Source organism: Balaenoptera ricei, chromosome 6, assembly GCF_028023285.1.
Source record: "Balaenoptera ricei isolate mBalRic1 chromosome 6, mBalRic1.hap2, whole genome shotgun sequence".
NCBI classification, from domain to species: Eukaryota; Metazoa; Chordata; class Mammalia; order Artiodactyla; family Balaenopteridae; genus Balaenoptera; species Balaenoptera ricei.
This window is the reverse complement of record NC_082644.1, coordinates 43,708,194-43,717,847: the sequence shown is the minus strand read 5'-3', so window position 1 is coordinate 43,717,847 and position 9,654 is coordinate 43,708,194. Positions and strand designations below refer to the sequence as shown.

General features: G+C 39.8%; 1 pseudogene; it reads right to left on the bottom strand.

Annotated features, from left to right (window-relative positions):
* Positions 1–1,062: 1,062 nt before the first annotated feature.
* On the bottom strand, positions 1,063–3,226 carry LOC132367768 (polyadenylate-binding protein 4-like; annotated as a pseudogene).
* Between the last annotated feature and the right edge of the window lie 6,428 nt (positions 3,227–9,654).

Here is a 9,654-nt window from a genome sequence, read left to right as displayed (position 1 = left end):
AGCAAACACCTCCTCTGTACCTGGACACCTCTGGTATTGTAGCAAATATGAGAAATTAACAAACAAGCCACTTGGCTAAAACCTGGAGGTTGATATCCTCTAGGTAAATACATTATTTGATTTATTTGATACCAACTGGTTTGGTTCATGAGGGCCCTGGCTAAGCAATATACTTCAGTATCTTGGTATTATCCTCCTAATTGTTATCACTGTAATCTCCCTCCTGAGCTGTGTTCTCTCAAAAGTCTTAAATGCATGTTTGTAGCCATCAGCAGTACCTCAGATGGTCTCAATGAGTTTAGAGAAACAGAAACAAGGTGAACAACACAATGAACAGCAAAAACCATTCTCCTGGGCTTCCCTGGTGGCGCAGTGGTTGAGAGTCTGCCTGCCAATGCAGGGGACACGGGTTCGAGCCCTGGTCTGGGAGGATCCCACATGCCGCGGAGCAGCTAGGCCCGTGAGCCACAACTACTGAGCCTGAGCGACTGGAGCCTGTGCTCCGCAACAAGAGAGGCCGCGATAGTGAAAGGCCCGCGCACCATGATGAAGAGTGGCCCCCGCTTGCCACAGCTAGAGAAAGCCCTCGCACAGAAACGAAGACCCAACACAGCCAATAAATAAATAAATAAATAAATAAAAGCTTTCATCATATTAAAAAAAAAAAAAAAAAAACAACTCCAAGGCCCACACACCAGAGGCAGATACCCAGCTAGGGGCAGATCCACAGATCCCTGCCCTTCATTAAAAAAAAAAAAACCATTCTTCTATGAATCTGACATCATAACCTATGAGTTTTACAATGAGACAAGAGCAACTTAACTGTGATGATGAATAAAAGTGGTACTAATACCAATTTTTTTGGTCAATATCTCATGTATTAGAGGATGACTCAAAGTGGGAATTTTTTTTTTTTAATGGAGATTTTTTCTTTATTGAGAAACAAGACTTGGGTACATCAAATAAAACCAATTTCTGGGGGGAAAAAATCAAAACTTACAATAGAAAAAGAAAAAGTTAACACTGTCTGGGCCATATCAGAACCCAGAGAATATATTCTTTTAATTGAAAAATTCTAGGCGCGTCATAATTGACCTTTTGATACAAAATGACCTATTAAATTTGCGATTTGTGGTTCTTGGTGCTGAGGTCCATAGGACAAGCTAGGACGTCTTCAAACCTTGAGCTGAATTCCATGAGGGTTTATTTGGCTTTTGAATCAGTCTGTCCTTGTCTAAGAGGTAGCAGCAGCGACAGCGCCCACCTTCTGGGCAGTTTCTTTCTTGGCAATGATGAGCCTGTAGGACGGCCACAGCTTCATCCACCTTGGAGTGGAGAGACTCGGGGGACTCCAGCATGTGCAGCAGCTCCGAGATGTCAATCTCCAGCAGCATCCGCGTAATCTTCCCAGCCAGGTTTGAGTGCATCGTCTGGATGAGTGGGAACAAACGTTCACCCAGCATCTGCTTCTGTTCCTGGAGGGTGCTGCGGCCAGCATGGCGGCGGTCAGCGGCTCCTGCCCCTGCACGTGAACCACAGGCTAGGGTGCCTGCAGGGGCCGGATGGCAGGGTGAGGGCTGCGGACACTGGAGGCATATTTGTAAGGTGCAACAGCCTGAGGAGCAGCGGCAGCAACAGCAGCACGAGGCGCTAGGTTCTGCCCAGCTGTGGGAACACCTCCAGACGGGCAGCTGTCAGTCGGCCCTTGCTGGGCGGCACCAGCCTCACCAAAGTCCATAGCCAAGCAGTCCAGGCACTCAGACCCGACACTCTGAGCGGTAGTAAGGAGGCCGCGAGAGGCCGGAGCATTACCAGTTGGAGCCAGATGGCAAAGAGCTGGACAAGGCCCAGACTGGCGCATAGCAGTTGGCATTCCTTGGAAGCCTTGAGGTCTCCCACCTTGCTGCCAGCGTGGATTAGGCCTCATCTGTGCTAACTGGTTAGGTGTGTAATATGGAGGTCTTCCCTGAGCCTGTGGAACTGCTGGCACAAAGCAGCCCCCAGCTGCAGGCTGGAGCTGATTTAAGATGGCATTGGTGGGGAGCGCTCTCATCCCGGCCACCCGCTGCATATACTGGTTGGTCAGGTGAGCCTTTCTCTCTTCCTTTCTCTGGGCCAGGGCGACATACAGTGGCTTGGAGCCCACGATGCGTCCGTTCATCTCCGTGACTGCTTTGGTTGCCTCTTCAGGGGATGAGAAGCAGACAAAGCCAAACCCTTTGCTTCTCCCATCCTCCGGCATCACCTTGGCACTGGTGATTGATCCAAAAGGAGAAAACTCTTTCCTTAACTTCTCATCATCAATGGTGTCATCCGAGTTCTTAATGTAGAGATTCACCCCCTGATAGCGACTAATTCTCTCCTGTTTCATCTGTTCAAATTTTCGCTTTAACACGGCCTGCCGTTCCACTTTCTTCTGTGCACAGCCGACGAAAATGACTTTCCCACTGATTTCTTTTCCATTCATCTCTTCCACGGCCTTATTGGCATCCTCGTGTTTTTCGTAACTCACAAAGCCAAAACCTTTGGATTTCCCACTGGGATCTCTCATCACCTTGACACTTAAGAGTCTTACCAAACTGGTTGAATAGCTCTTTCAGACTCTCATCATCCACCTCATCCACCTCTTCCCCAACATTTTTGAAATAAACATTGGTGAATTCCTTGGCTTTGGCTCCAAGCTCAGCTTACCACTCTTTTCAAGACTTGAATCTGCCCACAAACACTTTGTGGCCATTGAGGAGCATGCCATTCACCTTCTCAATGGCCTTGTCAGCAGCCTCCTGGGTTTCCAAGTGGACAAAGGCATAACCCTTAGAGCCGTTCTCATCACACACCACCTTGCAGGACAGAATGTTTCCAAAAGCAGAAAAAGTACCATAAAGTGCCTTCTTATCTATAGATTTGTCCAGGTTCTTGATGAAGACATTTCCCACGCCAGATTTTCTCAAAGAAGGATCCCTCTGAGACCACATGATACGGACTGGCTTTAACTTAATCATATCAAAGTTCATGGTATCCAAGGCCCGCTCAGCGTCAGCCGGCTGCTGGAAGTTGACGTAGGCATAACCCTGGGCACGGCAGGTGATCATATTGCGGCAGACCCAGACGGACAGCACAGGCCCCGCAGGACTGAACTTTCCGTACAGGATGACCTTGGTGACGTCCTAGTGCAGGGCACCCACGTGCAGGAGGCCATGCGGTAGCTGCTGGCCACAGCGTTCATCTCCCCAGCCCCCAGCACCCTGAGCCCCACCAGGAGGACTTCTTAGAGGGACCACACAGGACAAAGGGGGCTCCGCTCCGAGCCGTGGCCCGTGCCGAGGCTCACAGGTGGCAGTGAAGCTCAGAGAAGTTGGAGTCGGCTCCGAGGGCGGGAGAGGAGTTCGGGGACGGCTCGGACGAGATCGAGACTGCCAAACCGCAGACAAACGGCTCTCAAAAACAATATGGCCCTCCCTGGGAGTTTGTAATTTTCAGCTGTCCTGATCTTGAAGCTCCCAATTTCAAAAAATGAAGAAAATTAAAACGAGGACTGTCCTGCAAATTACAAAAATTCTTCCAGAGGAAAGCCAGTGGTGCCCACGGCGGCCTCCGGAACGTGCGTTTCTCTATAAATATAGGCCTCGGGCTCCCGGCGGTTTAAGATTACAGCAGCCCAGGGAAAAGGGAAACCAAGTATTTGTCGGTGCCGACTCAGCAAGCCCCAGGCGGCCACAGTGCGCAGCCGCCTCCCACGCCGGGCCGGCGAAGGGCAGCGCGGACACGTGAAACGCAGAGGCCGGCGCGAGGGGGGGAAGGTGGCGGGCGCGGGGCTGCCACGCGGCGCGGGCGGCGCGGGCGGCGGCGCGTGGAAGCGGGCGCGCGAGCGGCTCACCACCGGACCGATAGGCGGGGACCGACGGACGCCCAGGTGCGGTGGCGGCAGCGTCGGGCAGGCCGGAAGCGTGCAAAAGTGACTTCCCCGCGGGTTCTCCGAGGAGGATTCGCTTTTTTTCAAGATAGTAAAAGCATTTTCGGTTTTTTTAATTTTTTATCTTTTTCTCTTTTTTTTTCTTCAGGCTGCTAGGCCCGAAAGCAGCGGAGGCTGCTGCGACCCGAGGCGGAGAGATCAAAGAGGGAATTACTAAATTAATTAAACAAGGAGATCATTGGATTGATGTGGCTCTAATGTAACAGCCTATGTAAACAAACAAAAATCAATTAATGCCTCAGGGTTATAAAATCAAAACCTAAGGACAACCAGTCAGAAACAGCCTGCTAGACTCCAGACCATAGCCAATCAGTAATTTCCTTACTTTGCTTCCACCTTTTCTCTATAAAAGCCTCTCCCCAACCTCCTGTTATGAAGCACTCCTAACCACTTCTGATTTGGCAATGCCCAATTCAAATCAATTTTTGCTCAAATTCTTAATTTTCTTAATATGGCTCAGTTTATCTTTTAACATATATTATGCATCTAATATTAATTTTAATATTAACTCACAAAAGCACAACAGGTGCTTAAGAATTAGAAACAGTATAAGCCATCTTACCTTTGATTATCTTCATTCTTATTGTTCTTTCATTATTATGTATTATTTAATTATTGGGAAAAAACAATAGCCCATTCCTAACCACAGAAACAAAAGGATGCCAATGAATGGAATTTATGATTATAAAGACTATGAAGGTCTTAACTTTGATTCAGACTTATAACTCAGAGAATTTTATTTCCTAGAAACTGATAGTCATGTAATAATCCTCATAGAACTGCCAATCTAAACATTAGCCTCATCAGAAAGTATGGTCCATCCATGAGCTATTCTTTCTTTAGGTTTAAAAACAGTTGCTTTTCCAGGACAAGTAAAGTGAGAAGCATTAACATCTACTAGAAGCGGTCTTTATTAAAAACAAAAAAAATTTATGGATCTGAAATTTTGTGGTTAAAACCATAACTTCATAGACACTGTGCTTGAGACAGTACGTTTAGAATACTTTGAAAGTTGATCCACATCAATAATGTAAATTCCTATCAGTAGCCTCAATCATGTTTATTATTCGAATACTTCTTACAATTTTAGAGTTTACAGTTGTCCTAATTCAATCACGTCTTCACCCCTCTAGGAAGCTTATAATTACAGAAAATACCTAATGACTTGCCACACATATGCTTACTGTGTAATAAAGTTAAGTTCCTGTCCACTAGAGGGGGCCTTATCTGCACTGTTAAAGATTCCATTTTAAATCATTAACTCTATTAATAATCAGACTATTAAACAATGCACTAACAGTATGTTATTAATGAAGGGATAGTGTCTAAGAAGATACTTTCCAAGATCCCCATACATCAGTTGTACAAAAAGAACTTTAATATGAAATAATTCTCTTTAATGTATTAGAAATATTTTATTGCAGGATATTTTTGAGCTTTCAGTCACTCAAGTGCAGCCCTTCTGCCAAAATTTGACAGAGGCTAATCATTAGCATGAATTAAATTCATTAGAAGTATCATTTCTTAACATTTTTCCCTTTCCAGCTGCTGTAGTATCCATCACCGGAGCCCCCACGGTCTAAAGGAAATACACAGAAAACAAATACTACAAACACTATTTATCATCATAGATGTTTATATTTGACCTATTATGAAACATCATACACTAATTATGAATGCATCTATGACTCAGTATACTTCTGAAAAATGGATTTCACGGAAATGGTAAAACATTCCCCAATTATATGTTTTATATGGCAAATAAATTTTTACTTTACATCTGTTCACTTCAGTTTTGAAACTGACCCTAAAGCTGACCCTTTTAATTATCATCTATTTCTTTATATAACAGTGTACTGATACTGATCCTATTTTTGTTGTACTAATTAGTACAACCAACTCAGGATTATTTAACAATATTAGCATCTATATTAGTAATTTCACATTCTGGTTACCACAATTACTACCAATATACAGAAAAATCAAATCCATATGAATTTGTATTCGAAAATCTAGAACTGTCCCTCTTACAATTTACAACAAAATGTTTCCTAATCTTAATCAAATTTTTACTGTTTGACCCCATATTTTATTTTTACTAACACTACCTTGGACTTTTTAGGATATCAACCTATAGATGAAGTAAATAAATAAAATGGTAAATAAATAAATAGATAAATAAATAAATGCTATTCTTATACTATGAGTCACAGACTCAGCCTACAAATTAATTCAAAAAAGATTTATAAGAGTAAAATTATGTAGTTTAACAATAAAACAAATAATTTTGACACCTTAGATTATGGGTTATAACAATTACCTAATAACTCTATCAATATAAACTTCTCACTAGCATTTATAATAGTTCTTCTAAGTCTTTTAATTTATCCCATATAACTTCGCTACAATGTTTAATGGGCATAATATTATGTTTGTTTATTATAATGCTTTTTGAAAAGTAAATGTTAACCTAACATCAAGCACTACATTTTATATTTGCACCCCAGAAAGCTGCTATAGGCTTAACACTTCTTGTAAGAGTAGTTGGTATTATGTACAGTTTTTTACATCAAAATTCTCAATACATTTCAACTTTAAAAATTGCTTTCCTACCTTAAGTATAATGCCTCAAAACAAAATCTGAATTAACTATCTCCTAAAGCCTCATTATTTAATAAATTTATTGCATAAATAAATAAGTTTAATATCTTATTGAACTATTTTTCAACTCACTATCCACATCCTTAACAGTAGGTATAAGCTAGTTACCACCATTAATATTAATTGCTAGCCAATTTCACCTAATCAAAAGTAACTGAAATCCCAAAATAATGCTATATTTCAATATTTAGTTTAGTTCAAATAATTTTAATCAAACATTTACTAACACAAATATTATCCTGTTCTACATATTATTTGAAGCAATAGTAATTCCAACACTTATTATTGTCATTTAATTGAGAAATAAGACCAAACAAATAAATATAGAATTCCACTTTTCATTCTCTATATAATAGGATTCTTTTCACTTTTAGTAGCACTGATTTACATCCAACACCATAGACTCACTAAATTTACTTGTAATATAATGCTGTACTCCCAACTAATCCCCAAAGGTGATCTAATAAATTACTATGACTAGCATGCATAATGACATTTATATTAAAAAATACCCTTATAGAGATTATATTTTTGACTACCAAAAGTACATATCAAAGCATAAATTACCACAATTACAGAATGAGAGTATAGAGACAGGGCCTGTATAATTTTTAAATAACACTCTGCCTTACTATGCCTGAGAAAATGTCTTCTACTAAGAGAGATGTAATAAATTATTTAAATATTGATTAATTAAATTAAAATGTGTTAAATAGCTTATTCTATCCAATTTCTTTTGGAAAACATTTCTTTTGAATTCCTATCTTTCTAGGCTTTAATTAATCACTAAAATTAGAAGATATACATACTAGCCACCCCTCATCTCAACAATATTCCAATTGATTATGCTGCCTGTACGCACTTACAAAGAAAATTCTCAATGATATTACTATAGAAGGATCAAATTTCCCATACCATTCTTCATTCTATGGATAAGAAAATCTGAACAGGTGGTTATCACTAAAATCAGCAATTTAAATTATTAAATAAAACTATTCTCTTATTATTTTAGCCCCAGCTTCTGCTCAGTTTAAATGCAGTAGGATTCTGATCTCAGCTGTGGGAACACAGGTGTCAGTGAGTGTCACGGATTCATGTTTTAAATAAATAGCTTGATTTCTATAGCCTGAGTGTCCCTAGTATCCTCAGACATGCCTGCACATGTCTGAACAGCAAAAAGAAAAAGAATCCTTCTTGTTCCGGCTCTTTCCTTTAATGATTTTCCAGGTGTACCTAATCAAGTAATCATCATGAGGGCAAAAATCTCTAGTGAATTCATTAACTCTAAATAGGAAAGAATGTTTTCCTAATAACAATGATCCTAATCCTGTTCAATAGGAAAGAATGTTTTCCTAATAACAATGATCCTAATCCTGTTCTAAGCAAAATGCTCATAATTATGAATTAGGGATAAAAGTGAAGAAAAAGCGAGTATACTATAATGCAAATACTTAATTCAAATGTCACAGAGGATTTGCATTGCTAAAGATAATGGACATTCTACATGCAAAATGGTAGGTGTTTTTCATAAGAACTGTTATTACGGTTTCTCATCTAATAATATAATACTGGTACTTACTCATCTTTTAAATAACAACGAAACCTAATTGAGGGCTGTAAAGTAAATAACTAGCTGATAGTCACTTATCATTCTTGCTAAGGCAAGTCTTTATGAGTCTACCATAAAACTCTTGTATTTTTATTTGATCAAGTGTTTTACTTTTATACTCACATTCCCTATACAGAATATTCTTATCTTTCTTTCTAATCTTTCTCAACTCTTTACTATTGGCATAGTCTAACTTAGAATTAGCATTAATTAGTAAATATATTCTAAACATTAAAGTGTATATACTATTTATTGACAACCAGAATTTCTTGGAAACCTCAAACTTAAATTTCCACACATCTTACCTATAACCAGAACCATTGGTATGCAAAACTTTGGTAATGAGTTTGTTTTTCTGTCCTAACCCACAGATGTCCAGTAATTCCACCTAAAATGCTAGATCCTACTCATACCGTTAATCTCTTTCTCCATTGGTTTTCTACACCCATAGTACATATCCAGTGTTGTAGGCAGATGGGAAAACCTTTACAGACTAGTGGCTGCTGAAATGGCTGCTCTTCTCCTTAGAGGTAATGGAATCCTTCCTGAGTTCTCTATTATTTTCTTCTAACAGAGAAAAACAAACAATAAAAACAAAATAATGTAAACAAAGCCACAAGATCCTAAGTCTCTGAGTAAGACTGTATGTAAGCACCGTGAACAATCCCATACATAGTAGAAAGAAGGCTGTTTTGGAGAGTGGGTGTGGCAACTCACTCAGTTCTAATTCCCAGCAAGGGAGCAGGGAGGTCCTCCTGAGTAACAATCAGCCAGGGCTTGTTTTTAGCAGGTCTGTATTATTTGAGCATTATAATTGTGTTATCCATATATTTTGGATTCCCTTTTCTTTTTTCCTTTGAGTGTCATGAAGTGAGAGCATGTCAAATTCTCCAATTAAATGATACTAATTTTCAAGATTTTTTTTCTGTAGAGACATCAATTCTATAAACTCTTGAGACTCTGTAATTGTTTCTGTTATATATTGTTGTGAAGAGATCAGATAGGTGAGCAAGAAGGAACAACACAAGCTGAAGACAAGCAGCCATTGTTACAGGTAGAAAATGCGAGAGTATACTGTGTGCCTGGGAGCCAAATGGAGAAAATATTTTAAGCAGGAGGATGTGATTGGTTGTGTCAAATGTTACTGATAAGTCATGTAAAAAGAGGACTTAGAACTGACCTTTAAACATAGCAATATGATGGTTATTACTGGCCTTTAACAAGAGCTGTTTCAGTGGAACCATGAGAATAAAAAGCTTAAAAGAAGTTGCTTCAAGAGAGAATGGGAGAGGAGGAATTGGAGATTGCAAGTATACATAACTCTTTCGAGGAGCTTTCTTAAAAGGTTAGAGAAAAATGGGCAACATTTGGAGATGAATGTGAGGTCAAGTAAAAAATAATAATAAAATGG